Below are 17,167 nucleotides of genomic sequence, written 5' to 3' on the forward strand. Positions count from 1 at the left end.
TAAGATCCCAGTTTCCCTCAGGAACGTGCACTTCTGAACTTAGGACATTCAGATTTTGTATTGCCTTAAATATGGTCAGGGAGGAATCTGGTACCAAAACACAAAAAGCGGACCCCACTAATCTGCATACTCCACCACGCTCAGCCAAGATGACATCTAACACCATCCGGTTTTGCAGTGCCACTAATCTAATTGCCTTTTGCTCTAGAGTCATGTTATAGAGTATGTCAGTGGTCCGGTTGATGGTTTTCTCCAGTACTCTTGCTAGTCTCCATATATCCTCGGAATTCATAATCTGTCCCCAAAATGGTACAAAAGATTTTGCTACATCGCCCAGAACTTGTGAAGGAGTATCACCATTCTCGTCCCGCCTTGGATGAGCCCTGGAGATTTCAGTGGTACTGGCTATATACCCCTGGTAGCAGAATTCCTAAATAACAAGTTCCCTGCCAATCCCTAGGTAGCCATGGAAAAGCCTCATTACCACAAACGAAGTAGACAGGTTTGCCTACATACAAAGGTCTGTTCTCACTGGTCAAGTTTGCAACATTGGTACAACCCTCTAAATCGGCCATTGGATGAGTACTATTCCTTTGTATGCAGAAAGACACAGAGTTGGAGCTATGATTAACAGTATAAGAAAGTGGTATGGCATCCCTGTTGCCTACAGGAGCCATCTTGAAAGAAATGAGTGATTGGAAAGGTCGGGACAGTCTATCAGAAGGTCTAATAGAAGCAAAATTAAGCTTGCTCCTATTCGCAAAGAGTGAGCATCCAACAGGAGTTAGAACTCGCCTTTCAAACTCATTCAAATTCATCCCGTCAAAATTCCTTGAGATGCTATCATTCCATTGGCCAAAGAATAGTGTCCTTAAGGAGGCATAGCATGCAGTAGTTAAAGGCAAAGGATGAATATACCAGCCCAACCCTTTTCTCCCCATGTTGCGGTAAATGAGAACATACCCAACAATTCGTCCTATTCAAAATCGCATGTATTGCATTGATTATTAACAGTAATGTATTATTATGATAGCTGTGTCTATGTTGGGAGTCCCTAGGAAATAGAGTGTGCAGGAGCACGAAAGGTGTAGACATAGTAGGAACATTCTCAGTAGGCAAACATTTTTCAAGTGGGCGCACTTCTTCCATGTACCAAAATCCGAAAGCAATCAATACAGTGAAACTGGTTAATGCAATTATGAGAAGACAATATGTCCTCACAGACCATGTATTTGATCGTCCAATGTCTTTGTTGGTCACACAGTCACTTGTTTGTTCCACACGAGTAGGGACAATAACAGGCATTGTTCCTTGAAACTTTTTTCCTTTCTCGAAAAGATTCCTGCGAAAAACTCCATAGTCTGTTTGCTGTTGATCTCCTGATCACGTGTTTTCTTAGTCTTTCACTATCCCCTGGCCACCTAATTTTTCCTTCGGTGCAAAAGGTGTGGCGGAGGACAAGCTCTGTAGTTGTTCACCTGTGGGCACAGCCGTGCTGTGCAGTAGTCTAGCTCCGTGGTCGCAGATTGTACCTTGTGACTTCTGGTACCGTGTGATCTGTGAACAGTGCGTCGTTGCTTCCTGATGGAAGTGATGAATTGGAAACAGAACCGGACAAAGGTGCAAAAGTATGTGTAGAAGAGTTTGGAGACAAAGCAACAATTTCCCCAGGCCCCGCGGGCTCAGGAAGTGTCTCCGAAAACTCCCTCGGTGCTGCTCAATGCTGATCGATCGTGGGGAACAGAGCAAGTAAGTTTCTCCTTATCTTCTCCGTCGTGTGGCAAAGGGGAAGGTATCCTCTTGACATGCGTTGCATGTATCCATTGTCTCTTCGGCTACTCGTACCGCAGTCTGTATGGCCAATAGGACCTGAAAGGGCCCTCTCCAACGCGGTGCGAGACTGGATGCTCTCTCAAATGACTTTGTGAGCACCCAGGCGCCGGGCCGAATTCTGTGACCTGGCCCGTCGTATTTAACTGGGCGGGCTTCTTGCACCTGTTGATAAATCAAATACAGATTTTGAGTTAACCGTTCACAATACTAAGAAAGAATTAAGTGCTACACATCTCTTAAATATCTAGGTTTAGGCAGATTCCAAATGTTAGCTGGCCTCCCCATAATTATTTCATAAGGGGAGAGCCCAGTCCTGGTCTGTGGGGTCATGCGCATTGAAAGAAGAGCTATAGGTAAAGCATCCGGCCATTTGAAATTGGTGTCGGCGCAAACCTTGGCGATTTTATTCTTTAAAATACCATTGTGACGTTCTACAAGTCCAGCACTTTGAGCGTGTCTAGCCGAATTGAACCGTTTATCGAACTATAATCAAACGCATATTTTCTGAATAACAGCAGTGATAAAATGTGGACCATTATCCGACCAGATGACCCTCAGCAAACCAAACCTAGGAAAATGTTCCTTAAGCATGGTTTTCGCCATTGTCATTGCTGTGGCATCTTTCACAGGGAAGGCTTCAACCCATTTACTAAAAGCACAAATAACTACCAAAACGTATTTAAATTTGTTACAGCGCTCCATTTCAATAAAGTCAAAGTGGATTACCTCGAAAGGGACAGAAGGTGGAACAAAACTTTCCCTTGGCGTCGAAGCGCCCTTCCCTACATTGTGCTGTAAACAGATTATACAGCTTTGGACAAAACGCTCAGTAGTTTTCGGGATGTTAACATTTACCCAGACAGTTTCTAACATTTTGCAAATTTTCCTAGCGCATATGTGAGTGGGACCACGAGCCATTGAAACCATCATAGTGACGTACACGTCTGGCAACATCCATTTTCCCTCTGAGTTATCCACCCAACACCCATCATCATCCACCTTCGCCAAGCCCTCAGCCCATTGTTTAGTTTCTTCTAGAGTGGCATCGGCTTGGATATTTTTTATGGACTGAATTCCTTCATCTATAGGACAGACATTTATGGTTTCCCTTGTAGTATACATTTCAGAATAGAGATCAGTAGCAGTCTGTTGGCTATCTGATCAGCGAAAGTGTTCCCTTTTCCTACATCGTCTATGATTTTCTGATGTGCCGTCCATTTCATAATCACTAATTGAGTGGGAAGTGCAAGCACTGAGACTAGCTGAACTATCAAGGTACCGTATTGAATCTTCGTTCCATGTGAGGTCAAGAATCCTCATTCTGCCCAACGTCTACCGATGTTGTGAACCACCCCAAAGGCATACTGACTATCAGTATATATATTCACTCTAAGCCCTTTCGGAAAGTTCACAAGCCCGAGTCAATGCAATAATCTCTGCGGCCTGCGCAGAGTTATGCGAAATCCTCTTGGTTTCCATGATCGTGCTTAGTGTAGTGATGGCATAAGCAGCAGTGGATATACCATCCGGAAGTTTGAAGCAAGAGCCATCGCAAAACAGCTCCCCTTGTGAATCGTTCAAAGGTGTATCTTTCAAATCAATCCTGCCTTTAGTTTCTTGCTCTGTGTTATAAAGGCAGTCATGTGACGTTTCGTCACTGCAAGCAATATCTTGCGGAAGAGTTAACAATTCAGCCGGATTTAATACACAACATCTTTTAATTTGGATATGTGGTGCAAACAAGATCAATTCGTATCTCGTTAATCGTGCGGAAGTAAAATGATGTGTTTGCGTTCTGTTTAATAGAACGTCTACAGAGTGAGGTACCAACAAGGTTAAATCATGACCATCCACTCGCTCTGTTTTACAGACGCAGCAGCAACAGCTCTCAGACATGTCGGCGAAGCGCATGCAACAGGATCAAGGGTGGAGGAAAAGTAACCGTACGGCCTATTCTTCCCCCCATGTTCCTGCGTTAACACAGCCAAAGCACATCCATCACGTTCATGCACATACAACTCGAAGGCCTTTTCATAATTTGGTGTGCCCAAAACCGGTGCTCAACACAGTGCAGTCTTGAGCAGATCAAAAGCGTTCTGGTGTTCCACGTTCCACGGCAGTGGCAAAGAAATGCCCTTCTTTGTCAAAGCCAACATTGGTTTGATCACTAGTGAGAAGTTTGGGATCCACTGTCTACAGTAAGAAGCCATTCCAATCAAGTCTCTGACTTCCTTCTGTGTATTTGGGACAGACATGCTAGAAATGATTTTAATTCGTTCTGGTGTCAATCTTCTTCCCTCATTTGACAGGAGATAGCCTAAATAGAAGACCTCCTGTCGACAATATTGAAACTTTTTCAGTGAAGCTTTATGTCCACGTTTTGCTAGATGAATAAACAATAACACAGGGCCATCTTTACAAGCACTTTCTGAATCTGCAGCCAGAAGAAGATCGACGACATATTGAAGCAGTATACAAGTAGTAGGCAACTCAAGTGTGTCGAGCTGCTCTTTCAAAGCCCTACTGTAAATGCTTGGACTTTCCGTGTACCCTTGTATCTGCTATCCTCGTGTATAGGAATGCTAAAGAAGTAATTCTTAAGATCCACAATGCTAAAATGTGTAGCAGAAGCTGGAATCATCGTCAATATCGTCTTTACCTCAGGCACAATGGGAAATGATGGAGCAACAATCTTATTGATAGCACGTAAATCGATGATAAAATGAAAAGGAATTGCATTATCCCCTTTCTTATACACTGGTAAAATCAGACTATTGCACAAACTTCCTGCAATGTCTTCAATTACTCCACAATGTACAAAATCAGAAACTGTACACTTCAAAGCTTGTTCACCATCAACTGAAATCTTCTACTATGTAAATCGTGGCAACTTAACTCCTGGTTTTAAAAAGATTTTAACAGGCTCAATTTGTAAAATACCAACATCATTGTCATCAACTGGCCATACCCACTCCGGAACGTCACTAAATTCTGGCGGCAAAGGTCTAGTCAGAAACTGTGAGGTAGAACATTGCTGTGGTGAAATCGTCAAACACACTCCATCCGAAGAACAATGAATTACCGCATTTAAATCCTTCAACAGATTCAACCCCAACAAATTCTCTCCACAGTTCGTTGACAAAAGAAATGGACAATGATCTGTAAATGGACCCAGTGAGATCGGTACCAGCAAAGAAACTGGACCAACCACTGGCGTACCAGAATACCTTACAGAAACGTTAGTCTTCACAGTGGAATGTCTGGAACCCGTGAATGATCAATGGAACACTTATGTGCTCCTGTATCTATCAAAAATAGATGTTTCCTATTTCCTACTATCATCTCAACATAGGGACCTTTCCGATTAATAGGAATAGGCATTGGTTCCAGACCCTGCTTCGGCTGTCCTAATGGAACAATATATCATCAAAGGGAAGATATTCAGAAAGATAGGCAGCAGAAGGGTTATCAAAGATATGTGTGCTATCTACATTACATTGCTGGATATCTTGTGAAAAAGATGGGGAATTTTGAGTGAACTGACTTCTACCAAGACTCCCTACCCCAGGACGGCCTCTGGGTCATCTACCCATGACACCATATGTGTTATTCGACCTCTGCTGGGGGATTGGGCATTGTGCTTGCCAATGACCCTCTTGTCTGCAATAGGCACATTGGTTTGCGTGTACAAGACCCAACGGCACCTTACCTTGTGGAACATACTGACCCCTAAACTGTGTACTACCCTCTCTAGATCCTCTGACTATCTGCTGTAACAATTCCTTAGTTTTCAGATCTCCTTTTTTCTTTTCAATCCTTTCTTTCTCATTATTGACTCTGTTTTCATAATAATGAGCCATATGTAATACTTGTTGATTTTGCTTGCCAAGCACTCTCAGAAGTCATAATTTGCGACTGGATGTCAGGTAACAATCCACACACAAATGTGTCCATATGGGGACATAAGGACCCCAACTGTACCCATAAAGGGCGTTTATAACCTAACGAAATAAACAAACCCTGATACAATGAAGCACTAAAACGCAAAAAGCTGTGTGGAAAATATACAGTGTTTCTAATATTGAACAAGGCAAGGTATCCAGGTTCCTCTTTTTCTCTAACCATTAATTCTAAGATGTTGGATCAATTAAAAAAAAGGGCTAGCTGTAGTGGCAAATAGGTCTGTCATCTTTATTCGATCAAAACTTGTGTTGTTCAGTATGACATCTAGGTCAATCATCATATTTTTAGATTGGACCATTTCAACAGGGAGGTGCAATGAATCATCTGCTTCCTCTAATCCCTGCCTTACATTTCTTAACTCTAGTGGCTTAGAAGTGTACTCTTGCAACTTCGATCCCTTGCCTCTAATATCAGTTCCATTCCACTAGAGCTACTTTCTTCAGCATGATGGACTTGTGTGTACTGAAGAGACTAAAACAAGTTTTCTCTAGTTGCATCTTGTCCTCCTAAGATGTTAGTATTCGGCTGTTTGGTGGATGCTAGCCTTAGGCCAGGTATATATCCTGGTTGTTTATTTTTTTTAATTTAGGATTTTCCACTGTTATGAAGCCTTTAGTGGTTTCTTGGCATATCGTGTTCCGGGGGAGGTCATCAGCTAGTGTCTGTGATGTAATTGTGCCACTAGTGTTACCATTGCAGTGGTTGTGATATGTGGTGATCTATGTGTTGTCTTATGAGAATGTTTCTTACCAGGATGGGGTGGAGGGCGGTTCTACTAACCTTTGTTGATGATTAGTTAGCCTCCCAAACAGTTATGGGTTGCACACCATCATCGTGTTCTGTCAGCAGACTTGATTTGTCTAGGGAGTGTGGTCTGATTCTTGGTGGGTCTTGTGAGACCTGACTGATTATGGTAGGACAGCTAGCTACCCTCGTCCTACTGTTATTTGGTATCACTATGTCTCATGTAGAAGAAATTAAATGAATTGCCTTAGCAAGTTCCTTTTACAAATGCTGTTGGTCATTATACCTGCTTTTACTAAATAAAAAAAGAGCATTTAAAATAGTTAAACATTCTGGCTCTGTTCTGGGATTTTCTCTACGTGAAGAATCGGAGGAAGAGGAGCTCTCCTCATTACATGAAAGTGATTTATAAGCTTTCATTGCAATCAATGTCAAATTAGCAGAGCCGGACCGGTCTGTTAAAGTAGTATAATGTGGGACAGGGGATATATGAGGATTTCCTATTATAGGGGTTGTTTGAGCCTCAAAATTCCACTCTAATTGTAAACTCATGGCTATGTCCATCACCTGAGTGTCAGGTAGTGTAATTATTATGGGTGTCAGCCATAGGAAGAGTAGACAAGCTGGGCTCATCAGTTGTAGATTTACTCTTGACTCTTCCCTCGTTCACTTTGATTGATAACATTTGAGTAACAAGTGATGTTGTTGGTACCAGCCAGAGTGGATTTTAATTGTTGCCTCAGCCTCTTATCGGCTTGTTTTTTCAGACTGCGTGCAGCATTAAGTGCCCCAGTGCATGCAGCGCGATCACAGGTTCGTAGTTTAGCTGCTGTGATGTGTAAAGTTCATGTAGGAGCACCTGGGGGCACTTCACCGAGGCTCAAAGCTCAGGGACCCACAGTCACCTCCTTAATACGAAACAGTGCTTCCCCCATAGAGATGTGTTCATAAAGCAGCGCCTGAATACACTTCGCCAAGGCTCAAAGATCAGAGACCCGCAGTCGCCTCCTTGGTGTGTTGCAATACTTCCTCAAGAAGGCTGTCTTATAGGGCGCAGCTTGCTAGAAGAAAAAGTACGTGCTTAGAGTTTAAACCAACCTGCTCAGAGACAGTGGTGCTATGATGGATTCATTCCACTGCGTTCAACCAGTGACCACAGTAACCACTTTCTCCCACTTCCGTCCCCGCCGCGCTATGCCACGGACTGGGATAGTTATAGGGGATTCCACAGAGCTCCAGGGCACAAGCTGCGCCTCACTGCATGGAGAGGGTAAAGAGACTTAAAGGGGGCAGACCACAGTAACCACTTGCTCCCACTTCTGTCCGTTCTGCACGCCGGACTGGGATAGTTATAGCGGATTCCACAGAGCTCCGGGGCACAAGCTGCACCTCACTGCATGGAGAGGGTAAAGAGACTTAAAGGGGGCTGACCACAGTAACCACTTGCTCCCACTTCTGTCCGTTCTGCACGCCAGACTGGGAAAGTTATAGGGAATGCAGCAGAGCTCCGGGACACATGCCCCTCCTCACTGCATGGAGAGGGTAAACAATCTTCAAGGGGGCCGACCACAGTGACCACTTGCTCCCACTTCCATCCCACTTATAACATTCAAGAATTCGAAAAAGAGATGATATGCAAAAGAATGGCAGAGGTGGACAAATTATAGACATAGGATTATAATGAATTCTTATCAAGTGAAGGTGTTCACCGGTGGGCTTTCTATAAATAATACATCAGTTAATCTCAAGAAATGCAGTGAAAAATAGTTGCAATGTGACTACAACATTTTAGTCATTTCATATCTAGCAAATAAAATCCTCGATATTTACTTAATTTAACCCACAATGTCTCAATGCTGCGAACAAATGTGTATTATGCAAACGAATGTGCTCCCACCCAGTGTTTCATGGCTACCTCTTTTACCCGCTTTCCTCTTCACACGTTTTCCAACACACGTCTAAGCCTGAATGGCAAGGATTCATATTTACACGATCAACTAAGGGAAAATGCTGCTTGGGGGCCTTGCTTCACAAAAAGCGTGTCTGCTTTGACAACCTCAAAAATGTTACCCCCACTTATGTATTCCCTCGCAATATGCTTTCCGGGTGAATTAGCATACATATTAATTTCCTTTCTATTTTATTGCAAAATGTGTGGGTTGCACATCGGTGCAATCAAACATCGCTTTAAGTTTAAGGAGACAAGATAATAGGTCATGTAAGCTGTGCAATTGACAGATTATGAAGACACCTAATCAAGTTATTGGGTTGCCAAGGGTTAAGGTAATAATAATATCCCATTCAAACGTTGACTACAGGTGCATCCGACTTCTCAGCAGCGTCATAATAGGTTTCATTACAACAGATTGAATTGCATTTAATAAGTCGATGACCGAAGGGTATAGTGAGTCCATATGGGATGTGAACTTATGTATCTAGGGGCACACTCGGTGCTGACGTCACTGTGATATATACCCGGAAAGGGAATTCAGAGAGGATTCATTTGAGCAAAATGCTATAATATGTTCAATTTTATTTAAAATAATACCGGGCATCTGGGGTGGTTATTAGCTTGGCATGAACACCTTTGTACAAGACTGAGAATAGATGTTTTATGACTGCAGTGTCACTCTGTCAGTTCACAAAGAACTTGTCCAAAGCCACATGTGCAAGCCCAATTGTAGCAAGGCCTTTTGCGATGAGCTGCATCGTGGCAACTGGGGGTGGCTGTGTAATTTAACATCAAGCAGCTTGCCTATGTCCCTAAAAAGACTTGGAGGGAGGAGGGGATCCTTTCACAAAAAAGTGGTCATTGCATGAAGCGGGCGCCTAAATCAGAACATGGGAATGATGGTGGGTTCATTCATGCAATTTTCCATGTTTGCTAAATGGAGTGTAAAAACATAGCGTGTAAACAGGCAACATCACCTGTATGCCTTGATTGTACCGTCCATTGTCCATTGTGTAAGAGCATGTAAATGTTGCCTGCCATTAATTCATGGCAGACATCATTTACCAATATATTGCTTTGGGATCTCTTTTAGCAGGTGGTAAAAATAGGTGGTTTCCATGGGAACCCATTCCCTTTACGTCTGCATTAGGAAGAAGAGGAATAAGGTGTTTCTACAATGTGCCTGTGCTCTCTGGGGCTTAGACAATTGTTCTGATAATAATTTGCCAATAATGTGCACTTGCTACGTACAAGCACATAGCGTTGGTACATTTTCCTGTGTCACCCAAGCAGAAAAACAACACCCTCAGGTCTTGGAGAACCACACAAATGTATCTTCGGCACATTGTGGTATGAGTCAATATTCAAACATTGCTGTTGTATTGTTTGAACCACGCCCTTCCAGTTCGTTTGTCCACCTCTGCCAGATCGTGTGTTGACATTTCACTTGCTATTCAGAAAAGCGCACCTTCGTTGCTTTTCATTTCACGGTTCCATTGGGGCCAGTCACTGATTGCTGCTCTCTGGCAACATCTGCTTGCTACATAACAATGTGCATTTTTTTTTATCAGTTTCTGAATTATTCAGTATTGTGGTCAGTATACAGAAAAAACATATTTTCTCACTAACAAAGTCCTATCCAGAAAGACCCACCTCTGGTTGTACGAGAGATGGCCAGTGGATGACCACTCTGATGTGTTGAATAGAAGCAGCAACATGCTCAAGAAGTTGGTACTTCAGTTAATGAAACCAAATGTAAATATACTATTTCATGTGTTAAAGGACATTTCAGTCTTACCAACCTGCTCTGGTTTAACTGGGCTCTTTTCTCTCCTCTATCTCACTCTCCACCTGTGTTGTCCGTGAGGGCTAAATCATCTCGCCTTGGCTCTTCAACATATACTTTGCCCCTCTAGTCCATTTGATCCCTGCTTTCTTCCCTAGCTTCCAGTTTTATGCGGATGACAGAAAGCTCTCCTTGAAGCTTCCCTCCACTGCCTCCTCTTCTTCCTCTCTCATTCCTGACTGTCTGCTAATGATCTCTGCCTTAATGCCAGTAAGACTGAGATCCTTCTCATTGGGACCCCAGCACCCTCCTTGCCTCCTAACCTCTGGCCACTCTCCATGGGCCCCCTACCCTCACCCTCCTGTGAGGCAAACAACATTGGTGTCATCTTTGACGCCTCTCTCTAAAATCTCCTAACATCACAGACCTTGCCAAGAAGGCCCTCTTTCAGCTGCATCTCCTCAGAGGCATTCTCCCTTTCCTCACCATCCCCCAGAAACTCTATGTCTACAGAGCTCTCGTCCTCTCCAGGCTGGACTACTGCAACAACCTCTTCCTCAATCTGCCTAATTCCTCCCCTCGCCCCTTCAACTAATTCAGAATAGGACTACATGACTTATCCTTGGCCTCAAGCCCAGGGGCCTCACCTCTCCAGCCATAACATCTCTCCACAGGCTCCAGGCTTTCAAGACCCTTTGCATCGCTGGGGCCTGGGACCCCACTTCATCCATCTCTCCCTAAATTCCTTCCTGCTAGAGCCCTTCGGTCTTCTAGCTCCAACTCTCTCCCCTCCACAGGTGCCTCCCTCTGGAATGGTATCAATGGCCCTCTCAGACCTGAGATCAGACCTGAGCCTGATCTCCGTAAGTTGAAGAAACTTCTCAAGACCCTCTTTCTTCCTCCTTCCCTCTCCCCTGTTTTGATAATGTCCCCCTCTGCCTATTTGTGAGTGCCTGATTGGTGCCTTCTGATTATTACAGGGCACCAGGCCTACCACAAGGCCTACCACGAGCAGTCTACCTCTGAAATTGGTCTCCACTGACACCCCCTGTCCTACACTTGCCCTTCTGGGTGCCCTCCCCCTAGACTTGCCCGGCTGGGTTTACCCCCCCCCCCCCATTGAGAACTTCCAGGGCCATCCCTCGCACTTAGTACGTGGACCTTGTTTCCCCTGCACTCTTTGCATTCCCCTGGCACTTTTCCACCTGGCCTCCCCTTAGCACTCACCTAACCCATTGCCCCCTTTCTGCCCTGACTGGCACTTCCCCCTCCCATCTAGCCTCTCCCCTCTCCCCCACACTTCTTGTTGCTGTACTTGCATAATCCGAATGACACAAAGCCTAGTAGGACCGTTTTGTTTTTCTTCATCCCTGTTCCCCCCTCCCTCTGTTGTCTTGTTGTGCCTTCAAACAGCTATTGCTGTATGGGTGCATTATAAATAGCCCAATACATGAATATATAAGATGCAACAATCAATTAACCTCACTGATACATCCACTCGAACAGATAGAACATCACCATCCAGTATGACTCTGTTTTGAATTCATGTCCGCCTTCAATCTAACATCCAAGGATTGCCTAAAGTTAAAAATGCAAATGGAAAATAGCTTGCATCGCAGGGCGGAAAGGTCTCACATACATGACTATGACAAACAAACTTACATACTACTTGGGTGAAACATTCACCCTCTCAGGAACCTCCACAGCAGAAGAAGCAATCATTTTGCCAGACCAGAAGGAAACACCCAAAAGAAAGTCCTCCCTTGTTGCAAGCCCAGACTCTAGAATAACATACCCCCCCCTCTTTCCTCCTATTCAGAAAAGACTGAAGACCCTGCTCTATGGGGAACGCATAAAGTGTGGTTCAGAATGGGCTATACAGAAATGTTTGGGTGAGTTAAATTCCCTCCACAGTACTCTGTGAGGATTTGCTAAAGGTTTACCCATGCCCCGTGAGTCTCATGGCAGGGTTTGAGCCCTGCCGTTCAATTGCATGGCCTAAGACTCAAGAGGGGAGGTTCAAGAGCCTTTACAAGGATCAAATTGCTTCCTAAATTGGTTTCCTTGGCTGTCAATGTATGGCTGGATAGAGCTGGCTGATACATTGGTAGTTTTAGAGTGATTTGCAGTGTTTGTAGAGGGAGGAAACCATGTGTGTGATCCTGATAAGTATAGCAGTGCTATGCTCAGTGACCATTTTTTACTGTTTTTGTAATACGAGACGATTGGCCATTCTAGGAGTCTTGCGAGAATCCCTGTGTTTTTCTTTGTCACATGTGTGGTGCTTTGCACATTGACACATTAAGCCCATTTGTGTTTTGTACTTTGCACCCTTAGGCAACATGTTCTTTTATGTGGGTGGAGTGGATTTGGAGAAGATTAGGAGCTGTTCCAGGGTCTGATTGGCCCCTCGGCCTTTCTGCCCGTGGCCGGGCCGAAATCGTCCCTGGGGGGTGGAGGCCGGTTTCTGGCCTCTCCTGGGCCGGTTTGAAAAAAAAGAAATTTGAAAAAAAAAATGTCTTCACTTTTTTTTCTTCTTCAAAAAGCCTTTTATCCTTCTTAGGTCGATAAATGAGTACTAACACAGGTTGGGTGATATTGAATGCATTTTTGTTCTATAAGAAAAGAGCTTAAGAGTAAGTGCTATATGATAACATATCATTTGGCCTTCGACGTCTGCTTGCATTCACAGTAATTTGACAATATTGATCTATGCACCCTGATATTAATGATACATATGATGATCCATTCTTGTATGAAATGTATATCACATTAGTGAAATCATAACAATATTTTACTTAGGAACAATGCCATTTGATGCCACTTCCTGTTTTGTCAAGGGGTGAAAGGTCGTGTTTCATTGCTTCCCGGGGTGTCACTTTGTGGTGGGGTCAAATGACATCACTTCCGGTGATGTCATCAGACGTCAAGAGTCGTGAGGCGAGGGGTGGGGCACTTTGTTTTGGGTGACAGGGCCTATTTCTTGTCCCAGTCCGATCCTCAGCTGTACTACTGCAGCTCCATATCAAACGTTGAGAGAGTCAGAGATCAGGGGCAGGCAGACCTTGTGGTGGGCTTTTTTGCTGCTAATATCACTGCTGTGGAGCATGCTGGGCTGCAAGGAGACATTTAGCTTAAATGGTGACGATGGTACGGTCCTTCCCCAGAGCCCGTAAAAGCACCTGCAATTTGCTCAAGCAGAGCAGGGCCAGAGCAGGCTGTTTCTTGCTGTTCCCTTGGGGAGTGCGGAGAAGGTGTTGATTGACAAGCAAGTCCTGCAGCAGTGTGTCAGGCTATTACTGGAGCTCAGCAAACCGGGGAACCTGTCTAGGTGATTACCATTGAATACTGCGAGATGTGGTGCTACCAACAACCACTACACTCCTGTATTGGTAAGGAGCTTCTAAGAAGTGGAATGGTTGTTTATGAGATAGCTCATGTGATAATTGCTAATCACTAGTTGCACTATTCTGTGCAATATCAACAAGCATTAATCCCCAGCTCGCCCCTACAGCTGAGACTTTTGGATCCTGTACAGACCCCCTCACATTATATATGAGCCATTGGAAATGTACTGACACTTTCTAGTCACCTCAAGCCGTGAAGAATTGCTATGTTCTTATGTATTTATTCTACCTCTCGGTGCTACCTCCACCAATTACTCCCCAGATTTGTGACTGAGGGTTTTCTGGTCATATTCTGATCACCTGTGAACTATTCGTGAGGACACTATTTGGTCAAATGGGGAAATGGAAAGCTGACACCACTGTGGAGGGGGCACACACAAATAGACCAAAGCAAACTGAACCTTCACAAACCAAAAATATCCAGTTATGCCTGCATTACTATCTACAAGTAAGAAATAAGTAGCAATCTTGACCAAAAAATACAAGTTGTGGAGCATAACATGAGGAGTATAAGGGCCCTGTCCCCATAATTTCCATACTATCCTCTTCTGCCCTATCTTTCAAAATTACTTGTTTATTCTCAAGTCTCTACTTTCGTCTCAGATAATTCTATTCTGCCTGGTTTTCAGTCTGGATGTTGGCATTTTCATTCTACTGAAACTGCTCCTCTTTCTTTTTTGAACTCCCCACTCTCTGCATGTTATTCTAAACATTAATCTTTGCTTATTCTGTTAGACTTGTCTGCAGCTTTTGATCCTGTTGATCACTCTCTATTTCTTTCTTGATTTGGGTTCTCTGTGTCTGTTCTTTCGTGATTTAGGTCATAGCTATCTCAAAGGGCATTCTCAGTCTCTAGGTCTGGTTCAGTTTCTGGAACTCTTCCGCTTGTTCATGGTGTCCCCCAAGGTTCTGTTCTTGGCCCATTTCTTTAATCCCTCTATACATCTCCTCTGGCTTAAGTTATTTCTTCTTTTGAATTCTCTCATCACTATTACACAGACAACACTCTACTTTTCTTCTTTCTCTCCTGAAGTGAACTGGATACCCTAGGCCTAACCAGTTTGCTAAATTGTGATTCTAAAATTACTCCAGAACTTGTTCATGAAGTAAGAAGTAAACAATGTTTTGTATTTAGAAAACTAGTTTGTTTGAAACCATATGCCAATCTCGATTTCCAGGCTACATTGTATCTCAAGAACGATATTTAAATGAAATCTATCCGGTCTCTAAATGAGTGTTATATCTCAAATTCAGATTGAATGTGCTTCCAGCAGCTGATTTTAGTCACAATTTGTCCCCAGCAGGTGATAAGCAGCACCCCTTTTGCCAGAGAATTGAAGAAACAACTGGTTAGTTCTTACTGGAATGCCCAAAATAAAGCATCCTGAGATGTAGTTGGGTCTTTCCTATCATTCGAAAATATGGGGCAACCTCACTTCACGATGCTCTTACTATTTGTGAATGTACCTCTCATGATGAAGTAATGTTCGATGTATCCATTTTATCAATTTTTAACAAAGGCTTTTAAATTATTTTTATTTTATTGTGCATTTATTTGGCGCTTATACAGTAAGTCAATTCTGATTCAAAGCGCCCACAGGGCAACAGGAAAGGAACATGGGATTAAAAACAATAAGTACAGTGGAGGATAAAGACGAACCTACTATGCATTGTGAGTATTCAGAGCGTGAAAGTGCAGCAAGAAGCAGGGAAGTGGGAGTAGGGGTAGGTGCTAGAATGTCTGTGTTCGTGGTTCAGCAGTGGGCAGATGAGTGCAGGCCTACAGGACAGAGGGTGGTGAGTGCCAAGGCAAGTGCTGCGAGGTAGTCAGAGGCTGGGGCGATTGTCTATGGGAGGCCAGGTCCCTGATGGGATACATAAGGGCAATGGCCACCAACCGCAGCAACTGTGAGATTAGAAGAGGCGGGAAGAAGGGAAAGAGGAAGTGAAGAGGAATGTCATGAGGAGCTTCCAGAATTTAAGGAAGTCCTGCTCAAGATGAAGGGGGAGAGCCCATAGAGGATGGCCAGACTGAGAGGAAAAAAGAGGTGTACTAATGGGAAGAATCTCAGTCTTGTTTGCATTGAGGCAGAGATCATTGGAGGTGCACCAGGACTGGATAGCAGATAAGCAGTCAGCGATGGCGTAGCACGATAAGTTAGCGGAGAAGGAGTAAATGAGGAGTGCCAGCTGAGTAAAGCATGTGTTAAAGAGCAAAAGGGAGAGTTTAGCGCCCTGGAGGACACCACAGCTGGTGATGGAAGCAGGTGAGGAGAAGGTGCCCAAAATGACTTAGGAAGAACAGACAGTTATGATATAATGCAATTACATGTTTATATACCTTTTACTGTATACTTTGTTGGGCATGTTCCCAGAATACAGTTGCTGCTGATGGCTATATACATAGGGTGACCAGGTTACAAAAGCAAAAACTTGGACAGCCAACCAATTGACTACAATTTGGCTGTGCATGCTAACATAAAAGCATGACTGAACTTCATTAGCATGGGGGTTAGAGTCAGACAGAGCATGGTCGCTTTTATGTAACTTCAGAACTTTGTCACCAATCGCATAAGTGGTATGTGGGTTCAAAAAAATAAGGTGGACATAAGAATCGCCAAAGGTATTTATATTTCACAATATCTGTGATAAAAGGAATGTATGCTTGAATCTTCTTGAACATGGTACTCATTCTATTTTTTACAAGACTCTGGTCCTCATTATGATGTTGCCCGTAGGCAGCCGGCAACCTCTGCTTACTGTTTCCACCGCCCAATATCCTGGTAATACCAGAACATTATGGGCGGCGGAAAGGTAATTTCCCATTCCCAGGCCTCCATGGGAATGGGAACACTGATGCACCGGCACCATGGTTAATGCTGCCGGTGCTACGGTGATTTATCTGCCACTAGCAGATAGGCTACTGGCAGGTCATGCCTGCTGGTAGTTCACTTCCCCTGGTCTGTGCATTGCTTTGTACATCCATTATAATAGGTCCTTGGTCAGGTGTTGTTGAAAAAGTCATGTTTTGAGATATTTGCCAAATTCTGGGGTAATTCTGAGATGATAAGGGAATCGAGTTCCATGGGGTGGGTGCATGACAACAGAAGGATTGTTTCCAAGTCCTCTCTTTGCGAACGAGTTGTTATTCAAGCCAGTTGGTCCTTTTGTTGAAACGAGGAGCCACCAGATATGTGGAGCTTAGCTGCTAGGTGCGCTGGTGTGCTACTCGTGACTGATTTGTAGATGATGCATGCAGTCTTGAACACTTTCTTGGTCTGGAAAGGGGAATTTTTCCCACATTGCTGCTACATCAGGGTTGGGTAATCATTTGGTACAATGCTTTACTACTTGAAAGAGGGCTTTGCTCGTGTTAGAGGCAGGAAGCAGCTTTGGCTTCGGTAATCGGAACTCATACAGGGTGATTGCTTTGCTTCATTCAGACTGGTTGTGTAAGAGGGATTTGTCTGAGTAATAGTCAGA

This window comes from Ambystoma mexicanum, chromosome 5q (genome assembly GCF_040938575.1).
Source record: "Ambystoma mexicanum isolate Mex_15411 chromosome 5q, UKY_AmexF1_1, whole genome shotgun sequence".
In the NCBI taxonomy this organism is placed as follows: Eukaryota; Metazoa; Chordata; class Amphibia; order Caudata; family Ambystomatidae; genus Ambystoma; species Ambystoma mexicanum.